The following is a 20370-nucleotide window of genomic DNA, read 5'->3' on the forward strand; positions in this document are numbered from 1 at the left end:
GTCATTATCACATTGCTGTTTGTGGGAGCTTGCTGTGTGCAAATTGGCTGCTGTGTTTCCCACATTACGACAGTGACTCCACTTCAAAAAGTACTTCATTGGCTGTAAAGTGCTTTGAGACATCCAGTGGTCGTGAAAGGTGCGATAGAAATGCAAGTCTTTCTTTCTTTTCACTTCCACATCTGTCACCAACCAAACCAGCAGGCGCATGGGAACACCACCACTTCTAAGTTCCCCATCCAAGTCACACACCATCCTGACTTGGAAGTATATCGGCCGTTCCTTCATCGTCGCTGGGTCAAAATCCTGGAACTCCCTCCCTAACAGCACTGTGGGAGCACCTTCACCACACGGACTGCAGCGGTTCAAGAAGGCGGCTCGCCACCACCTTCTCAAGGGCAACTAGGGATGGGCAATAAATGCTGGACTTGCCAGCGACGCCCACATCCCGCGAACGAATAATAAAAAAAAGATGGTGCCCTTTGGAAGGACGGGGGGAAAAAATGAGGCGTTGGGATATTTGTACTTATATTTATCCCTACCAGCTAAAAAAAAAATTCATTGTAGACATCCTCGCTTTAAGGCTGCGGATGACAAGGGAGCATGTGACAGGGGAATGGGGGGAGGGGGAGGGTTTGTGGAGCTGGTCATATGATCAGTTTCACGGAATCAAAACAAACCCAAGCATCAAAACTGAAGCCAGGGGTTAGGGGGGGTGGGGAACGAAGCTTTGCCTTGAGGAACTAGCTGTAACGAACTTCCAGGAACCTACTACAAAGTAAGTTAATTGTATCTAAATGGTGTCAGTTTCAGACTGGCGATTTCAGGGCACCGCCTGATTGCTATGATGTTGCCGCTTGTGTTTGGTGTTTGTTTCAAGCTTACTGATCTGTCTGGGGTTTTATAGGTGCAGACGCGAGTAAGCACTTTTGCTTGACAGTCTGCAATCCTTTTCATTCCACCCCCTCAAGAATCGCCCTCATAAATCGAATTTAGGTTATTGGATTCATGTGTGTCATGTATGTGTTCCCTTCTCGATTCCTTTATCTGCCTTCCTGCAATCGGGGTTTGGCAAGTCACGACTCCCCCATTGCCAACTATGGGTCTTTTACAAAAATATATATAAGCCTGGTGAAACACCAAATCAATCTGAAGAGGTGCGAAATTGCAGGTTAGCTCCAACTAACTGCTTTTTTTTTACAGCAGCCGACATTCAGTTTCAGATACTGTGCTGGCAGCTGTGAGGCGGAAATAGACTTCTGTGCTTAGGTGTAGAGCAGGCAAACCAGAGGCCGTTTCCTTAATCAAAATTGGAGCCCTTTAAAGGGGCACAGCCTTCACGGTGAGGTGGGGGAGTGCTTTGGCCCGACTATTGTTTTTAACTTAGCAAAACAAACAGTGTCACAGTGCAAATCGCAAACTACAAATGTGGGAGGCCATTTTACCCATTCTGCCATACAAACAGATGGTCCCCTTATGTAACTGTCCCTTGACTTACTCCCAGAGTATCTGTCTTTATCATTCATACCCATTCAAAAAGTGTTAACTCTTTTTATTTTAAGTCCTGAATTGGCCTTTTACCGGTTTATCCTGCAGTTATGGTTTAACTTTAAAGGATGCTCAGGGTTAACCTTTTTGTATTCCTTACTTAATACTGCAAGTGTCTCTGTGAGGCCCTCTCTCCTTTTTTTAAGGCTGAAGAGGGCATGTTTATTTGTAAGCCTTGCTAATAACTCCGTCCCCTCTTGCCCCTGCTCTGCATCCATTGCTTGGACATTGCATCAGGCTGCATCGAGTAAGTCATTTGCAATATTGCAACTCGTGACAAATCATTCAATTTGTCTCTCTTCCCTACCCATCCCTCCCCCCATAACAAAATTTATGGTTTCTTCTGAAGAGTACCAGCTGTGGCTCAGTGGGTCGCACTCTCGCCTCCGAGTCAGAAGGTCGTGGGTTCAAGCCTCGCTCCAGAGACTTGAGCACATAAATCTAGGCTGACACTCCCAGTGCAGTGCTGAGGGAGTGCTGCACTGTTGGAGGTGCCATCTTTCGGATGACATGTTAAACCGAGGCCCTGTCCGCTCTCTCAGGTGGATGGAAAAGATCCCACGGCACTATTTCGAAGAAGAGCAGGGGAGTTTTCCCCCCGGTGTCCTGGGGCCAATATTTAGCCCTCAATCAACATCACTAAAAACAGATGATCTGGTCATTATCACATTGCTGTTTGTGGGAGCTTGCTGTGCACAAATTGGCTGCCGTGTTTCCCACATTACAACAGTGACTACACTTCAAAAAGTACTTCATTGGCTGTAAAGCTCTTTGGGATGTCCTGAGGTCTTGAAAGGCATTATATAAATGCAAATCTTTCTTTTTCTTTAAGAGACTGCAGAGTTATTTGTGCCCTTTATCATGTATTTCAACTTTAACTCAAATGAGAGTTTTTTTCTTAGCATTTGGCAGTTCCTAACTCCAGAAATTGCACAAGATGCTGGGGATTTTCCTGTCTGTGGGGACACCAGTTGTGTTGCAGAGTTCTATTACAGTGTTAGATTTGTGTAGATGACCCTGAAATAACAAACTTAATTCATTGGTTACAAAACAAAATGTCAATGATAATATGGTGAGATAGGGGAAAGGAATTGGAAAGGATTGGACTAAAGAGTAGCTACTATGACCGGAAAGCCCTGCAGCGGGTAGTCAAAACTGCCCAACGCATTACCGGCACCCGGCTACCGACCATAGAGCACATATACCAGAAACGCTGTTTACGGAGGTCACGGTCCATCATCAAAGACCCTACCCACCCCAGCCACAGTCTGTTCGCCCTCCTGCCATCTGGGAGACGCTACAGATGCATTCGCACCCGTACGACCAGATTTAGGAACAGCTTCTTTCCCAGGGCTGTCATCCTACTGAACTCCACAAATAAACTCTAAAGCCTGCACATCTGCCAATGCACTTTATTATGGTTATGTTTATGTTAATGTATTACAAGCCAAATGTATGTTGAATGTTTAAATGTCTTAATCTAAATGTACACTCTCTGGAGCCGCAAGCCTACATTTCGTTGTACTGCACTTGTGCACTAACAGTGACAATAAAAGTTGATTTGATTTGATTTGATTGGGGGATGGTGAATCACTGAAAAGGGATGCGAGAGGTGGAAAAATGGATCAGGGTAATGACTGGCAAACAAAAGAGAGATCAGTGCCATCATCAAAGAGGCAGGGAAAGAGAGACAGGCACACACATGTTTAATGACAGAACGGGAAGGCGAACAGAGCAAGAGATAATGAATGGATGAGGAGGAAGCAAGATCAGGATAATGACGGAAAAGAGAAGAGTAAAATCAATCTGGGTAATGGCAGATAATGGGAATGGTAGAGAGAGAGAGTAATGACAGAAAAGTGAGGGGGGGGAGAGAGAAATCAGGGTAATGATTGGAAAGGGAAGAGGGGGGAAAAGAGATCAAGTTAATGATTGCAAAGGAGAAAAAGATCAGGGTAACTGAAAAGGGGAGAGACATAGATTAGGGTAATGACAGGAAAAGAGAGGAAAATCAGGATAATTGGGAAGAGAGCAGAGCAATAACTGGAAGGCAGCAATGTTGGGAAATGACTGGGAAAGGGAGATGGAGATGAGGGAAATGATTGGAAAGGGGACAGGAAGATAAGAGAGAGAGATTGATTGTTATGATCAGTGAACAACTCCATCATTGTTGTATCATGCAACAACCAGGATGGGAGAAGGTGAACTCGATGGATCTTGGTCTCGTTTGTCTAGCAATTCCTATGTTCCTATGATGGGAGGCCAGTCGGAAGAGTATCGGAATCTGGAGCTGATAAAGGCATGGTAGAGAGTTTCAGCAGCAAATTGGCTGAGGCAGGGGCAGAGGCAGGCAATATTAGAGAGTTGGAACTAGGTGGTCTTTGTGATGGAGAGCATATGGGGTTGGATGTTCAGCTCCGGGGTCAAATTGGTTGCTAAGAGTCTGGTTCAGCCTGAGACACTGGCTGGGAAGAAGGATGGAATCAGTGGCGAGGGTACAGAGTTTGTTGCTTTGTTCTTCCCAATGCTTAACTGGAGGAAATTGCGGTCTTCAAAGACTCGATGTTACATAGCAGTCTGACAGCACAGAGGCAGTGGAGGGGTCCAGCAAGGTGGCGGAGGGGTAGAACTGGGTGTCATCACCTGAGATAGATGGAGTTTTGTTAGGTAAGGGTATCGGCAAAGACAGGAAAATGGAGTTAAATTGCGGATCATCCATGATCGAATTGAAAAATGGAAAACTGCTAATGTAACATCCTTAGTTAAGAAGGGAAGTGGACAAAAAGCTGGAAACTATAGACCAGTTAGCCTAACATCTGTGGTTGGCAAAATGTTGGAGTCCATTATTACGGAAGCAGTAACAGAGCATTTGGATAAACATAATTTAATAGGACAGAGTCAGCATGGTTTTATGAAGGGGAAGTCATGTTTGACAAATTTGCTCGAATTCTTTGAGGACATAACATACAGGGTGGATAAAGGGGAACCAGTGGATGTAGTGTATTTGGACTTCCAAAAGGCATTTGACAAGGTTCCACACAAGATTACTGATCAAGATTAAAAAAATCACAGGATTGGGGGTAATATACTGGCATGGGTGGAAGATTGGCTATCTAACAGAAAACAAAGAGTTGGGATAAATGGTTCATTCTCGGGCTGGCAATCAGTAACTAGTGGTGTTCTGCAGGGGTCAGTGCTGGGACCCCAACTCTTAATATAGATTGTAAACGATTTGGAGGAAGGGACCAAGTGCAACATATCCAAGTTTGCCGACGATACAAAGATGGGAGGGAAAGCAGTGAGTGAGGAGGACATAAAAAACCTGCAAAAGGACATAGACAGGCTAAGTGAGTGGGCAGAGATTTGGCAGATGGAATATAATATTGGAAAGTGTGAGGTTATGCACTTTGGCAGAAAAAATCAAAGAGCAAGTTATTATCTAAATGGAGAGAAACTGCAAAGTGCTACAGTACAAAGGGATCTGGGGGTCCTGGTGCATGAAACACAAAAAGTTAGTATGCAGGTGATCAGGAAGGCCAATGGAATCTTGGCTTTTATTGCAAGGGGGATGGAGTATAAAAACAGGGAAGTCTTGCTGCAGTTATACAGGGTATTGGTGAGGCCACACCTGGAATACTGCGTGCAGTTTTGGTTTCCATATTTAAGAAAAGATATGCTTGCTCTCGAGGCGGTTCAGAGAAGGCTCACTCGGTTGATTCCAGAGATGAGGGGCTTGACGTATGAGGAAAGGTTGAGTAGGTTGGGCCTCTACTCATTGGAGTTCAGAAGAATGAGAGGCGATCTTCCGAAACATATAAGATTGTGAGGGGGCTTGATCGGGTGGATGCGGTGAGGATGTTTCCACTGATGGGTGAGACTAGAACTAGGGGGCATAATCTTAGAATAAGGGGCTGCCCTTTCAAAACTGAGATGAGGAGAAACTTCTTCACTGAGGGTAGTAAATCTATGGAATTTGCTACCTCAGAGCTGTGGAAGCTGCGACATTAAATAAATTTAAAATGGAGATAGACAGTTTCCTAGCAGATAAGGGAATTAGGGGTTACGGGGAGAGGGCAGGGAAGTGGATGTGAGTCTAGATTCGGATCAGCCATGATCCTATTGAATGGCGGAGCAGGCCCAAGGGGCCGTATGGCCTACTCCTGCTCCTACTTCTTATGTTCTTATGAATGGTGGAGCAGGCCCAATGGGCTGAATGGCCTCCTCCTGTTCCCATCGGTGTACAGTGAAAGCCGACCCCATGTCTGTGGATGATGTCGCCAAGGGGCAGCAAGTAGCTGAGGGAGAGGAGTGTGCCAAGGATAGATCCTTGGGGGATTCCAGAGGTAATGGTGTGGGAGCAGGAGGATCCTTTTAGCTACGATTGGATAGGTAGGAGTGGAACCAAGTGAGGGCAGTCCTACTGAGCTGGACAATGGAAGAGAGGCTTTGGAGGAGAATGGTGTGGTTGACCCTGTCGAAGGCTACAGATAAGTTGAGGAGATGAGGAAGGGTTACAGTCATGGAGGATGTCATTTCTGACTTTGATTTAGGGCTGTGGCAGGGGTAGAAACCTGATTGGAGAGATTCAAACATGGAGTTGTGGGAAAGATGGGTGCGGATTTGAGAAGTGACAACACGTTCAAAGACTTTGCAGAGCAAAGGGTGGCTGAAGATGGGTTGGTACTTTGCAAGGACGGGTGGGTCTTTTGAGGAATGGGATGATAATGGCAGTTTTGAAAGGAAGGGGAAGTACCTGACAAGAAGCAGCCAGTTACAATGTCAGCGAGCTTTGGAAGTTGGGTGGTCAGCAGTTTAGTGAGAATGGGCTCAGGAGCAGGAGGTGGGTCTCGTGGATAAGATGAGCTCGGAGAGGTCATGAGGGGAGATGGGAGAGAAACTAGCGGGATCAAGTCTTGAGCAGTGGGGAACCTGGGGTGAAGTTTGGCTTAGTGAGAAAGAGCAGACAGCAGCAGAGGCAAATGAACGGATGGTTTCAATCTTGATAAAGAAGTCCATGGGCTCCACACACTTGTAGATGAAGGGGGAGGGGATAAAGGGTTTAAGGAGATAGTTGGTCGTGGAGAAAAGAAGCCAGGGCTTGTCTCTGTTCTCCAGGATGATCTTGGGAGGAGCTGGCAGTTTTGGCCGAGGAGAGGGAAACCTGATGGTGCTTGACGTGGCCCAGCTAAATCTGGTGATGGTGGGTTCAAACCAGTTGTGCAGCTGATGTGCTGAAGTCTGCACTCCTTGGGCTTGAGGGAGAGAAGATAGATCCATACCGCGGGGCGGGGCGGGGGAAACAGCCAGGATGGGAGAGAAGATAGATCCATACCGCGGGGCGGGGCGGGGCGGGGGAAACAGCCAGGATGGGAGAGAGTAAAGGTTTTACTGGGGACAAGGGCATCAGAGATGAAGGTGAAGGAGTTAATCAACAGCTGGAGAAGTATCAGCAAGTGGAAGGTAAGCATGGGTCACTGTAGCCTGAAAGTGCAATTGTTTGTGATGTGGTGAGAGACAGAGGGGGATCAGGGCAATTACTGTAAATAGAGAGATAGATCAGGGCAATTACTGGAAGAGGGAGAGAGCAGGGTAATGACTGAAAAGGGGGAAGGAGAGAGAGAAAACTTGGCAATATTAGGAAAAAGGGGAGCGATCTGGGTAATAACAAGAGGGGGGCGAGAGAGAGGGGGAGAGCGAGGGAGGGGGAGAGCGAGGGGGGGGAGAGCGAGGGAGGGGGGAGAGCGAGGGGGGGGAGAGCGAGGGAGGGGGGGGGAGAGCGAGGGAGGGGGGGGGGGGGGGAGAGCGAGGGAGGGGGGAAAAAAGCAGGAGAGAGATCTGATTAAACTTGAGTCCATCCAAACCTCTGCTGCCCATATCCTAACTCGCACCAAGTTCCATTCACCAATCACCCCTGTGTGCGCTGACCGACAACTGGGTTGAGCAATGCCTCAATTTTTAAGATTCTCATCCTTGTTTTCAAATCCCTCCATGGCCTCGCCCCTCCCTATCTCCATAACCTCCTCCAGCCCTCCGAGATCTCTGCGTTCCTCCAATTCTGGCTTCTTGTGCATTCACAATTTTAATCGCTCCTCCATTGGCGGCCGTGCCTTCAGCCGCCTGGGCCCTAAGCTCTGGAATTCCCTCCCTATACCTCTCTCTCCTCCTTTAAGACGCTCCTTGAAACCTACCTGTTTGAACAAGCTTTTGGTCACCTGTCCTAATATATCCTTATCTGGCTCGGTGTCAAATTTTGTTTGATAATCGCTCCTGTGAAGCAACTTAGGACGTTTTACTATGTTACAGATGCTATATAAAGACATTGTTGTTGTAATGACTGAAGGGGAGAGAGAGCGAGCTCTGGATAATGATTGAATAGGGAGAGAGAGAGGTCAGGTGACATGGGGGAGAGAGAGTAAGACAAAGATATATGGGTAATGACTGGAAGAGAGATAGCAGGGTAATGTCTCAAAGGAGAGCGATAAAATGATAAATGGAAAGGGGGGGGGGGAGAGAGATGAAGATAATGACTAGAAAAGAGCGAGAGACCAGGCTTTTATCTGAAAGGGAGAAAGTGAAAGAATTTATAGCAAGAGCTATGTGGCAGAGGTCAGTCTGTATTGCAAGGAGAAAACGAAAGTGAGAGCATTCAGGAATAACAACTGGAAGAAGAAAGCGAGTCAGAATTCCTGGAAATAACAACGAAGGAGAACACAACAGATTGCAGGCTGTGTTAGGTATGAGAATGTTGCATTTCCTGTCTTGCTCCTGACCTTGTGTCCACGCATCTAGGTCCGTGTAGTGCAGGTGTACTGAGGCAAGTGCTAACAGGTGCATTGGATCTCTCCAGTTCAGTCTGTGCTGTGCTCTTTCAACCCCTTTCTAATCCAATTCCTAACCATCACAAACCCTTAATTTGCCTTTGGAAATGCGTCTAAGGTGGAGGGTCTAAGGTGGAGGGGGAGGTTGAATTGAATCTATCTGTAAAAGGATACAAAAATCTGAATCGACCCACCTATGTTTTTTGGAATAAAGAAACTAACTGTGATTTAATAGTGTATGCTCCAATATTTTAATTTTAGATGTTTATTTAATGAGCCCTCCCGCTACTCTACTTGCAACCCAGAAGTGAATATATGAATGGGAGGTGTTTGGACACAGCCCCTTATTTACGAGGAGATGGGGCAGATGTTTAAATTATATTTTAAATAGGTTGGTTTTGTAAGTTATGTAATCTGCAATGGTTTATTCAAATATAAGTTGGATTCCACCGTTTAGCTTATTTTAATCACAATGGAAACTATTATAGTAGAGCTTATAACATCAATAAGTGAAGTTTATACAGACAGCTTGAAGCTGCAAAGGAGTATTTGGAGGTTGGAATTGATTTGTACCTTTTTGAAAAAGAAAAAAATAGGTATTGTAACTTTAAAAAAATATTAAAAAGTAGCCATTTAGAAGCCAGTTGTGAAAAAACTATGGAGGATTGTGTGAGGTTTGACAAACCTACCAATTAAATAATAACAAATTAATACTCAATGCACAATCTGGTAAATATAAATGGATTGGATTGTAAATATGTTCTCATTTTGGTCTGCTTTTAAAATAAAGGATATAGTGAAACGAAGAAGCATTGTAATAATTAATAACTCTTAGATAGATAAATCTGAAAATTACTTTTCTACATTTCCTTACTATACTTGCCCCATAGATGATCAACATACTGGGTGCACAACTTTTGGTTTAAAATTGAACTTTATTTTAGAAACAATAATTAAACGGAGTGCTGATACAGTATCGTTTTGCATCGCTGCAAAGTGGCCATTTATTCCACGTTTGATATTAAAAAGTTATCTTGATAAAATAAAAGTCATCCCACTTATTTTATGTGCTCGATAATGCTCACAACTTAAGAGGGAAAAGTCACGAATTACCTTCGGTTGTAATTCAGGGTAAATTTTTTAAACGAGTTTTGTGATGCTACCGAACTTTTATTTTAAAGCTTATTTTACAGTTCCATTTAAAAAAAACAGCTGGGGAGATTCCCGCTGTCCGCAGAGAATCCTCAAAGGTTTTCTTAGAGCAGGACTTCTGTCAGATTCCGGGGACAAGCCACTGCGGGGGGAGATCAGACTGGGTGGGGGGGGCCGGGGGGGAGATCAGACTGGGTGGGGGGGGGCCGGGGGGGAGATCAGACTGGGTGGGGGGGGGGCCGGGGGGGAGATCAGACTGGGTGGGGGGGGGCCGGGGGGGAGATCAGACTGGGTGGGGGGGGGCCGGGGGGGAGATCAGACTGGGTGGGGGGGGGGCCGGGGGGGAGATCAGACTGGGTGGGGGGGGGGCCGGGGGGGAGATCAGACTGGGTGGGGGGGGGGCCGGGGGGGAGATCAGACTGGGTGGGGGGGGGCCGGGGGGGAGATCAGACTGGGTGGGGGGGGGGCCGGGGGGGGAGATCAGACTGGGTGGGGGGGGGCCGGGGGGGAGATCAGACTGGGTGGGGGGGGGCCGGGGGGGAGATCAGACTGGGTGGGGGGGGGGCCGGGGGGGAGATCAGACTGGGTGGGGGGGGGCCGGGGGGGAGATCAGACTGGGTGGGGGGGGGCCGGGGGGGAGATCAGACTGGGTGGGGGGGGGGGCCGGGGGGGAGATCAGACTGGGTGGGGGGGGGGGGGCCGGGGGGGAGATCAGACTGGGTGGGGGGGGGCCGGGGGGGAGATCAGACTGGGTGGGGGGGGGGCCGGGGGGGAGATCAGACTGGGTGGGGGGGGGCCGGGGGGGAGATCAGACTGGGTGGGGGGGGGGCCGGGGGGGAGATCAGACTGGGTGGGGGGGGGGCCGGGGGGGAGATCAGACTGGGTGGGGGGGGGGGCCGGGGGGGAGATCAGACTGGGTGGGGGGGGGGGCCGGGGGGGAGATCAGACTGGGTGGGGGGGGGGCCGATCAGACTGGGTGGGGGGGGGGCCGGGGGGGAGATCAGACTGGGTGGGGGGGGGGGGCGATCAGACTGGGTGGGGGGGGGCCGGGGGGGAGATCAGACTGGGTGGGGGGGGGCCGGGGGGGAGATCAGACTGGGTGGGGGGGGGGCCGGGGGGGAGATCAGACTGGGTGGGGGGGGGGCCGGGGGGGAGATCAGACTGGGTGGGGGGGGGCCGGGGGGGAGATCAGACTGGGTGGGGGGGGGCCGGGGGGGAGATCAGACTGGGTGGGGGGGGGGGCCGGGGGGGAGATCAGACTGGGTGGGGGGGGGGCCGATCAGACTGGGTGGGGGGGGGGCCGGGGGGGAGATCAGACTGGGTGGGGGGGGGGGCGATCAGACTGGGTGGGGGGGGGCCGGGGGGGAGATCAGACTGGGTGGGGGGGGGGGCGGGGGGGAGATCAGACTGGGTGGGGGGGGGCGGGGGGGAGATCAGACTGGGTGGGGGGGCGCGGGGGGGAGATCAGACTGGGTGGGGGGGCGCGGGGGGGAGATCAGACTGGGTGGGGGGGCGCGGGGGGGAGATCAGACTGGGTGGGGGGGCGCGGGGGGGAGATCAGACTGGGTGGGGGGGAGATCAGACTGGGTGGGGGGGAGATCAGACTGGGTGGGGGGGAGATCAGACTGGGTGGGGGGGCGCGGGGGGGAGATCAGACTGGGTGGGGGGGAGATCAGACTGGGTGGGGTGGGGGGGCGGGGGAGATTAGACCGGGGGGGGTGGGGGGGCGGGGGAGATTAGACCGGGGGGGGGGGAGATTAGACCGGGGGGGGGGGGAGAGATTAGACCCGGGGGGGGGGAGATTAGACCCGGGGGGGGGGGGGAGATTAGACCCGGGGGGGGGGGGGAGATTAGACCCGGGGGGGGGGGGGGAGATTAGACCCGGGGGGGGGGGAGGGGAGAGATTAGACCCGGGGGGGGGGGGAGAGATTAGACCCGGGGGGGGGGGGGGAGATTAGACCCGGGGGGGGGGGGGGGAGATTAGACCCGGGGGGGGGGGGGGAGATTAGACCCGGGGGGGGGGGGGGGAGGATTAGACCCGGGGGGGGGGGGAGAGATTAGACCCGGGGGGGGGGGGGGGAGAGATTAGACCCGGGGGGGGGGGGGGGAGAGATTAGACCCGGGGGGGGGGGGGAGAGATTAGACCCGGGGGGGGGGGGAGAGATTAGACCCGGGGGGGGGGGGGGAGAGATTAGACCCGGGGGGGGGGGGGGAGAGATTAGACCCGGGGGGGGGGGGGGAGAGATTAGACCCGGGGGGGGGGGGAGAGATTAGACCCGGGGGGGGGGGGGGGGAGAGAGATTAGACCCGGGGGGGGGGGAGAGATTAGACCCGGGGGGGGGAGAGATTAGACCCGGGGGGGGGGGGGGGAGAGATTAGACCCGGGGGGGGGGGGGGGGGAGAGATTAGACCCGGGGGGGGGGGGGGGAGAGATTAGACCCGGGGGGGGGGGGGGGAGAGATTAGACCCGGGGGGGGGAGAGATTAGACCCGGGGGGGGGGGGGGGGAGAGATTAGACCCGGGGGGGGGGGGGGGGGGAGAGATTAGACCCGGGGGGGGGGGGGGGGAGAGATTAGACCCGGGGGGGGGGGGGGGGAGAGATTAGACCCGGGGGGGGGGGGGGGGAGAGATTAGACCCGGGGGGGGGGGGGGAGAGAGATTAGACCCGGGGGGGGGGGGGGAGAGATTAGACCCGGGGGGTGCGGGGGAGATTAGACCGGGGGCCCGGGGGGTGGGGGAGATTAGACCGGGGGCCCGGGGGAGATTAGACCCGGGAGGGGGAGAGATTAGACCCGGGGCCGGGGGGGGGGAGATTAGACCCGGGGCCGGGGGGGGGGGGGGGAAGATTAGACCCGGGGCCGGGGGGGGGGGGGGGGAGATTAGACCCGGGGCCGGGGGGGGGGGGGGAAGATTAGACCCGGGGCCGGGGGGGGGGGGGGGAGAGATTAGACCCGGGGCCGGGGGGGGGGGAGAGATTAGACCCGGGGCCGGGGGGGGGGGGAGAGATTAGACCCGGGGGTGGGGGGAGATTGGTTCGGGGGGGCCCGGGTTGAGGAGCTGGTGCTGGCAGGAGGCGCTGGAGAACCATCCGGTCACAAGGTGACCCGCGGGAGCCCGCGAGTTTGTGGAGTGCGGAGATCAGAGAGTGACTGAAATCAGCTCGGGGAAGCGACTCTCTCCCTCCTCTCTCTTTCACTCTCTCATTCTTTCTTTCTCTCTCTTCGTTTTCTCTTTTTCTTTCTCTGTCTCAATATCTCTCTTCTTTCTATCTCATTCTCTTTCCTTTTCACTCGTTCTTTTTCGCTTGCTCTTTCTCTCCCATTCTTTCTCCCTTTCTCTTTCTCTTTCTCCCTTTCTCTTTCTCCCTTTTTTCTTTCTTTTTCTTTCCCTTTTCTTTTCTCTTACTCTCTTTCTCTGCCTCAATATCTCTTGCTTTCTCTCTCTCCCTCCCTCTCTCTCTCCTACTCTTTCTCGCTCTAGCTCACCAATGATTTGCAATAGCTACAAGACTTTGTTTAAACATTGACTGCAGTTTGCAAAGAGACTGGAGAAACGTGTTGCAAATTGCAAAGCAGGGATAGCAAAAAATAAGTTTATTGTGCTTTCAAATTCACAAGAGCAGTAGATTTTTGTTTTGGAGGGTGTTAGTGTTTGGTCCATATGGCATCTGACGCTGCTGTCTCCCTGTGGCTCTTTTCTGTAAGCTGGAGAAAGTCTGACAGCATCAGGACTGGAGAAGTAATTTAAATTGCATGTGGTAGGGAGCCGGAGCCTAGCAGCAGAGGTGATGGTAAGTAGATTCTTGGTGGCTCATATCTTTTATATACGTTGTGTAGACTGAAGTGAAATTTCTGCTTGGCGTCAGTGGCCTTGTCTTTTTCTGCTTTAAGAGCCGAGGCTATTTATGGTGATAATACTGTGGGCAGGAAAGAGCAGGTTAAAGTTCGCTGGTCTTGACTTTTTGGTCCTTTCTCTGCCTGGCTGTTTCTGTGGGTGGATGCAGAATTTCAACTCTCTTAAATGCTGAGTCAAAATGCTCCATTCAATGATGTCCTTGTGGTCACTTCAGATAGGCTTTAACAACATAAGAACTAGGAGCAAGAGGAGGCCATACGGCCCCTCCATTCAATAAGATCATGGTTGATCTTCGACCTCAACTTCACTTTCCCGCCCGATCCCCATATCCCTCGATTCCCCTGGAGTCCAAAAATCTATCGATCTCAGCCTTGAATAGACTCAGTGACTCAGCATCCACAGCCCTCTGGGGTAGAGAATTCCAAAGATTCACAACCCTCTGAGTGAAGAAATTCCTCCTCATCTTGGTCTTAAATAGCCGGCCTCTTATCCTGAGACTATGCCCCCCTAGTCCTAGACTCTCCAGCCAGGGGAAACAATCTCTCGGCATCATTTAGAAGGAAGGCTGATGGTGCAAATCCTAAATTGCTTACCATGTACATAGTCTACTCTCAATTAATACAAAAGCAAACACTGCGGATGCTGGAAGTCTGAAATAAGAACAGAAAATGCTGGAAACACTCGGCAGGTCAGGCAGCAACTGTGGAGAGAGAGAAGCAAAGTTAACGTTTCAGGTCAATGACGAGAGTTTTTAGAGATGTTGATTGAGAGATAAATATTGGCCAGGACACCGGCGAAAACTCCCCCGCTCTTCTTCGAAATAGACGGGGCTGACGGAAGATCATCGACCTGATTCTCTCTCTCTCTCTCTCTCTCCGAACTAGTGAGGTAATCCTGCCACTTTATAAATTATTGGTGTGACTGCACTTGGAATACAGTGTACAGTCCTGGTGGTCACAGTACAAAAAGGATATTGCAGCTATTGCAAGGATACAGAAGAGAGCAACCAGAATGATTGAAGAGATGCAAGGATTGGAATGAGGAGTGATTATGTAAATTGGACATGTTCTCACTGGAAAAGAGAAGGTTGTGAGGTGAAATATTTGCTGTTTTGGGGGATTCTAAAGAGACTAGATAATGTAGACCATGACAAGATTTAAAATAATTGGCAATAGAACTAGAGGGGAAATGAGGAGAAATTTCAGTGGAAGGATGGCGGATTCAGATTCCAGAGGAACTTTGAAAAGGCAATTGGGCATGTACTTGAAGAGAACTAATTTGCAGGGTTATGGGGGAGAAGCTGGGGGGTGGGACTAATTGGAGAGCTTTTTCAAAGAGCCGGTGCAAGCATGACGGGCCAAATGGCCTCCTTCTGTGCTGTATGATTCTAAACTGTTTCACCTTGTCTCGAACAGTAGGACCAGAGGACACAGCCTACGTTTGAAGGGGTATAAATTCAAAATGAATCCGCGGAAATATTATTTCAGGAGCGAGTGGTCAGTCTATGGAATAGACTCCCTAGAGAGACGGTGGAAGCAGTTAGTGTTGATTCAAACGCAAATTAGATTTCTTTTGGAAAATAACATTTTGGGATGCAGTATATATGAGTAATTTGAGACATAACATGTGGATTAATTAATGATCTCATTGTAAAGGATCCTCTAGTGAAGAGTGATCATAGCATGATTGAATTTCAAATTCAGTTTGAGGGTGAGAAACTTGGGTCTGAAACTAGTGTCCTAAACTTAAATAAATTCAGTTATAAAGGTATGAAGACAGAGTTGGCTGAAGTGGATCGGGAAAATAGATTAAAGGGTAAGACAGTAGATAAGCAGTGGCAGACATTTAAGGAGATTTCATAACTCTCAACAAAGCTCATGGTGTAGGGGGTAACATTGGCATTGATAGAAGATTGGCTAGCTAACAGGAAACAGAGAGTCGGCATAAATGGGTCATTTTCTGGTTGGCAAGATGTAACAAGTGGTGTACCACAGGGATCAGTGCTGGGGCCTCAACTTTTTACAATTTATATAAATGACTTGGATGAAGGGACCGAAGGTATGGTTGCTAAATTTGCTGATGACACAAAGATAGGGAGGAAAGTAAATTGTGAAGAGGACATAAGGAGGCTACAAAGGGATATACTGTAAATAGGTTAAGTGAGTGGGCAAAGATCTGGCAAATGGAGTATAATGTGGGAAAATGTGAAATTGCCCATTTTGGCAGGAAGAATAAAAAAGAAACATATTATCTAAATGGTGAGAGATTGCAGAGCTCTGAGATGCAGAGGGATCTGGGTGTCCTAGTGCATGAATCGCAAAAGGTTAGTATGCAGGTACAGCAAGTAATTAGGAAAGCTAATAGAATGTTATTGTTTATTGTGAGGGGAATTGAATACAAAAGTAGGGAGGTTCTGCTTCAGTTATACAGGGCATTGGTGAGACCACACCTGGAGTACTGTGTACAGTATTGGTCTCCTTATTTAAGGAAGGATGTAAATGCGTTGGAAGCAGTTCAGAGAAGGTTAACTAGACTAATACCGGGAATGGGCGGGTTGTCTTATGAGGAAAGGTTGGACAGGCTAGGCTTGTATCCGCTGGAGTTTAGAAGAGTAAGAGGTGACTTGATTGAAACATATAAGATCCTGAGGGGTCTTGACAGGGTGGATGTGGAGAGGATGTTTCCTCTTGTGGGAGAATCTAGAACTAAGGGTCACTGTTTAAAAATAAGGGGCCGCCCATTTAAGACAGAGATGAGAAGAATTTTTTTCTGAGGGTCGTGAGTCTTTGGAACTCTTCCTCAGAGGGCGGTGGAAGCAGAGTCTTTGAATATTTTTAAGGCAGAGGTAGATAGATTCTTGATGAGCAAGGGGGTGAAAGGTTATCGGGGGTAGGCGGGAATGTGGAGTAATCGGATCAGCCATAATCTTATTGAATGGCGGAGCAGGCTCGAGGGGCCAAGTGACCTACTCCTGCTCCTAATTCGAATGTTCATAAAGGTTTATTCCAGTGAGAAAGAAAGACTCTACAAGAAGGATGAACCATCCGTGGCTAACTAAGGAAGTTAAGGATGGTATCAAATTGAAAGAAAAGGCATACAGTGTTGCGAAGATTAGTGGTAGGCCAGAGGATTGGGACATTTTTAGAAACCAGCAAAGGATGACATAAAAAATAGAGAGAAGATAGATTATGAGAGTTAACTAGCAAAAACTATAAAAACAGACAGCAAGAGCTTCTACAGGTATATAAAAAGGAAGAGCAGCTAAAGTAAACATTAGAGGATGAGACTGGGGAATTAATAATGGGAAACGGGGAAATGGCAGAGACTTTGAACAAATATTTTGTATCGGTCTTCACGGTAGAAGACACTAAAAGCATCCCAATAATAATTGATAATCAAGGGGCAAAAGGGAGGGAGGAACTTAAAACAATCACTATCACTGGCGAGACATTACTAGGGAAACTAATGGGACTAAAGGCTGACAAATCCCCTGGACCTGATGGCCTGCATCCTAGGGTCTTAAAAGAAGTGGCTGCAGAGATGGTGGATGCATTGGTTGTAATCTACCAAAATTCCCTGGATTCTGGAGAGGTCCCAGCTGATTGGAAAAACTGCAAATGTAACGCCCCTATTCAAGAAAGGAGGGAGACAGAAAGCAGGAAACTATAGACCAGTTAGCCTAACATCTGTCGTTGGGAAAATGCTGGAATTCATTATTAAGCAAGTAATAGCAAGACATTTAGAAAACCATAATACAATCAAGCAGAGTCAACATGGTTTTATGCAAAGGAAATTGTGTTTTGACAAATTTACTAGTTATTTGAGGATGTAATGAACAGAGTGGATAAAGGGGAACCAGTAGATGTAGTGTATTTGGATTTCCAGAAGGCATTTGATAAGATGCCACATAAAAGGTTACTGCACAACATAAGAGCTCACAGGATTGGGGGTAATATATTAACATGAATAGAGGATTGACTAACTAACAGAAAACAGAGTCAGGATAAATGGGTAATTTTCAGGTTTGCAAACTGTAACTAGTGGGGTGCCACAGGGATCAGTGCTGGGGCCTCAACTATTTACAATCTATATTAATGACTTGGATGAAGGGACCGAGTGTACTGTAGCCAAATTTGCTGCTGATACAAAGATAGGTGGGTTAGCAAGTTGTGAGGAGGACACAGTCTGCAAAGGGATATAGACAGGTTAAGTGAGTGGGCAACAATTTGGCAGATGGAGTATAATGTGAGAAAATGTGAGGTTATCCACTTTGGTAGGAAGAATAAAAAAGCAAATTGTTATTTAAATGGAGCGAGACTACAGAATGCTGCGGTACAGAGGGATCTGGGGGCCCTAGTACATGAAGCACAAGAAGTTAGCATGCAAGTACAGCAAGTAATTAGGAAGGCAAATGGAATGTTGGCCTTTATTGCAAGGGGGATGGAGCATAAAAGTAGGGAAGTCTTGCTACAACTGTACAGGGCACTGGTGAGACCACATCTGGAGTACTGCGTACAGTTTTGGTCTCCTTTTATTTAAGGAGGGATATACTTGTATTGGAGGCAGTTCAGAGAAGGTTCACGAAGTTGATTCCTGAGATGAAGGGGTTGTCTTACGAAGAACGGTTGAGCAGGTTGGGCCTATACTCATTGGAGTTTAGAAGAATGAGAGATCATATTGAAACATATAAGATTCCGAGGGGGCTTGACAGGGTAGATGTAGGGAAGATGTTTCCCTTCATGGGGGTATCTAGGGGGCATAGTTTCAGAATAAGGGGTCGCCCATTTAAAACGGAGATGAGGAGGAATTTCTTCTCAGAGGGTCGTGAATCTTTGGAATTCTCTTCCCCAGAGAGCTGTGGAGGCGGAGTCATTGAATATATTCAAGGCGGAGATAGAGAGATATTCGAACTACAGGGGAGTCGAGGGTTATGGGGAGAGAGCGGGAAGGTGAAGTTGAGGCCAAGATCAGATCAGCCATGATCTTATTCAATGGCGGAGCAGGCTCGAGGGGCCAAATGGCCTACTCCTAGTTCTTATGATCTTCTAGTGAGTGTAGCGTGCTTGGGGGCAACAGGTGACTTTGGACCTATGGTTCCTAAAGCTCTCACCACTGGGGGTTTTCCTCGCCTCGTGTCTGGGTCTGTTGTAGACTCATTGACAGAGATTGATTGCTGTGATTAGTCAAAAACTCCATTATCATTGGATCATGTGACTATCAGGATTGTAGAAGGCAAACTCGATGGACCTTGGTCTTTTTTGTCTAGAAATTTCTATGTTCCTATGAGGTGCATTTTAACAGATGCCAGCAGTGTGCGGTACCTCACACAAGTGGCCACCAAGGCTAAAGAGCGAGTGGTCAAATAGTATGCCAACAGTAAGGGCTTCACGCTTGTCCTCCTGTGACTTCCTCACCTGGACTTGCCAGGAAGGACATTGTGTAGCGATTTAGGAAATGTAGTGGGCAGTGAGATTAATTTTGGATTGCTCTAGCAAAGAGCCGGCACTGATGCAAAGGGTTGAATGGCTTCCTTCTGTGCGTAACCTCTATGATGATACTGCTTTGCACACTTTTCCTTACGGTGGAGTAAAGCAGCCCAATCACAGCCTCGTCTAGTGTTAACTTTGTCCGCCTTCAGAGAGATGGAAGAGGTACATGTGCAAAAGGATTCATTCAGGTCGATCATGGTTACACTCCCAGGTCGCTCCAACATATAAGGAGATGGATATAGGCAGTGTGAGTCATCTCATCAAATCAGATGCGCAAACCACTTAGGGGAGTGGTTGACACCACTAAACCCGAGAAGGCGTCTACGGCAGACACAGATTCCTAACAGCCGCATACCAACCACCCTTTGCGCAAAGAGTTTGTTTTCTTTTTGGCCTTAAATGCTTTCTTGTTCCTGACTTGCTGACCATTTGAAACGATCTATCATTAATGACCCTAACATGGAGATTTTTAAAATTTGTTTGCGGGATGTGGATGTCTCTGGCAAGGCCGGCATTTATTTATTGCCCATCCCTAATTGCCTTTGAGAAGGTGGTGGTGGTGAGCCGCCGTAGTCTTATTATTGTTTCTCGTAGCGGTTTGCTGCAATGGAGTGTCTTGCTGGGCCATTTCAGAGGGCAGTTAAGAGTCAACCACATTGCTGTGGGTCTGGGGTCACATACAGGCCAGACCGAGTAAGGACGGCAGATTTCCTTCCCTAAAGGATATTGGTGAACCAGATGGGTTTTTACGACAATCCGGCAGTTTCATGGTCACCATTACTGATACTAGCTTTTTATTCCCGATTTTATTTAATTAACTGAATTTAAATTTCCTAGCTGCCGTGGTGGGATTGGAACTCACGTCGCCGGATCATTAGTCCAGGCCTCTGGATTACTAGTCCAGCAACATAACCACTATGCTACCATTCCCTCTTTCACCCCATCCTTGCATGGATGCAAGTACAGCTTGTCGAGGTGGGTGGGGCAATTGGGAAGCTGCTCCCCCTGTGGCTGGGCAGGTAATGTATCCCGGAGAGAGTCGAGGACAATATGGAAAAGAAAAAGTGCGCGCGCTCACACGTTCTCTGCCTGGCAACTAAGGATAAAAGGTCACTGTACCTGAAGGATATGGGTGTGAGGCATTTGTGGTATGCAAACTCTCACCCAGTGAGGTATGAAATGAGCGTCTTGGTGCCTACACCACCAGGCCAGATTGTGATCGCTTAATGATTTGCAAGAAATAAACGGAAAGATTCTGTCTTTTTGCCCATTCCACTGCTTAAGGGACTCGATCAAGATGGCGGCCTATTGCTTGGGTATTTGCTGCACTCCAGCATCTTGCCTAAGTGGCCGTTCTTCATGTAAGTGCTTAGATGTTGAGTAATTTAAACAAAGAGGGCATCACATTTACATAGAATTATATTACATAGAATTTACAGCACAGAAACCGGCCATTTGGCACAGCTGGTCCATGCTGGTGTTTATGCTACACACGAGCCTCCTCCCAC

At 49.0% G+C, this 20370-nt stretch overlaps 1 protein-coding gene across 1 annotated transcript in view; it reads left to right on the forward strand.

Annotated features, from left to right (window-relative positions):
- Nucleotides 1-688: 688 nt before the first annotated feature.
- The window catches only part of LOC147113328 (CREB3 regulatory factor-like), a 155628-nt gene continuing 135946 nt past the window's right edge, over nt 689-20370 (forward strand). The window contains exon 1 of the mRNA XM_085994260.1: nt 689-778. The gene's annotated coding sequence lies outside the window, so the exon portion shown is untranslated. The remainder of the gene's footprint in view (nt 779-20370) is intronic.

This window comes from Somniosus microcephalus, chromosome 8, assembly GCF_052327205.1.
Source record: "Somniosus microcephalus isolate GS21.2 chromosome 8, FLI_Smic_1.0, whole genome shotgun sequence".
Taxonomy (NCBI): Eukaryota; Metazoa; Chordata; class Chondrichthyes; order Squaliformes; family Somniosidae; genus Somniosus; species Somniosus microcephalus.